This window comes from Oncorhynchus masou, unplaced genomic scaffold, assembly GCF_036934945.1.
Source record: "Oncorhynchus masou masou isolate Uvic2021 unplaced genomic scaffold, UVic_Omas_1.1 unplaced_scaffold_1749, whole genome shotgun sequence".
NCBI classification, from domain to species: Eukaryota; Metazoa; Chordata; class Actinopteri; order Salmoniformes; family Salmonidae; genus Oncorhynchus; species Oncorhynchus masou.
In genome coordinates, this window is record NW_027007649.1 from 3930 (window position 1) to 5000 (window position 1071).

Consider the following 1071-nt stretch of genomic DNA (forward strand, 5'->3'; position numbering starts at 1 on the left):
CCTCACCCTCAGGTGTCGACTCATCCTCCCCCTCCCATCCTCCCCCTCTCCTCAGTGTCGACTCCCATCCCTCCCCTGTGTGGGCTCCCAGCCTCCCATCAGTTTTGGGCTCCTTCTCCCTCCTCAGTGTCGCTCCCATCCTTCCCCCTCAGTGTGGGCTCCATCACACTCCCTCAGTGTCGACTCCCATCCTCCCATTCTCCCCCACCCTCCCCCTCAGTATCGGCTCCCCATCCTCCCCCTCAGTGTCGGCTCCCATCCTCCCCCCCTCAGTGTCGACTCCCACCCTCCCCTCATCGCTCCCCTCCTCACCCTCAGTGTCGACTCCCATCCTCCTCCCCTCAGTGTCGACTCCTCCTCTCCCCCTCCTCCTCAGTGTCAACTCCATCCTCCCCCTCCTAAGTGTCGACTCCCATCCTCCTCCTCCAGTATCGACTCCCATCCTCCCTCCTCAGTGTCGACTCCCATCCTCCCCCTCAGTGTCGACTCCCATCCTCCCCCTCCTCAGTGTCGACTCCCATCCTCCCTCCTCTCGACTCCCATCCTCCCCTCCTCAGTGTCGACTCCCATCCTCCCCCTCCTCAGTGTCGACTCCCATCCTCCCCCTCCCTCAGTGTCGACTCCCATCCCTCCCCCCCTCAGTGTCGACTCCCATCCTCCCCCTCAGTGTCGACTCCCATCCTCTCCCCCTCCCTCCCATCCTCCCCCTCAGTGTCGACTCCCATCCTCCCCCTCAGTGTCGACTTCCCCTCCCCCTCCTCAGTGTCGACTCCCATCCTCCCCTCCTCAGTGTCGACTCCCATCCTCCCCCTCCTCAGTGTCGCTCCCATCCTCCCTCCTCAGTGTCCTCCCATCCTTCCCTCCTCAGTGTCGACTCCCATCCTCCCCCTCAGTGTCGACTCCCATCCTCCCCTCAGTGTCGACTCCCCCTCCCCTCAGTGTCGACTCCCATCCTCCCCTCCCCCTCCTCAGTGTCGACTCCCATCCTCCCCCTCAGTGTCGACTCCCCATCCTCCCCCCTCCTCGCCTCCCCCTCAGTGTCGACTCCCCACCCTCCCCCTCCTCAGTGTC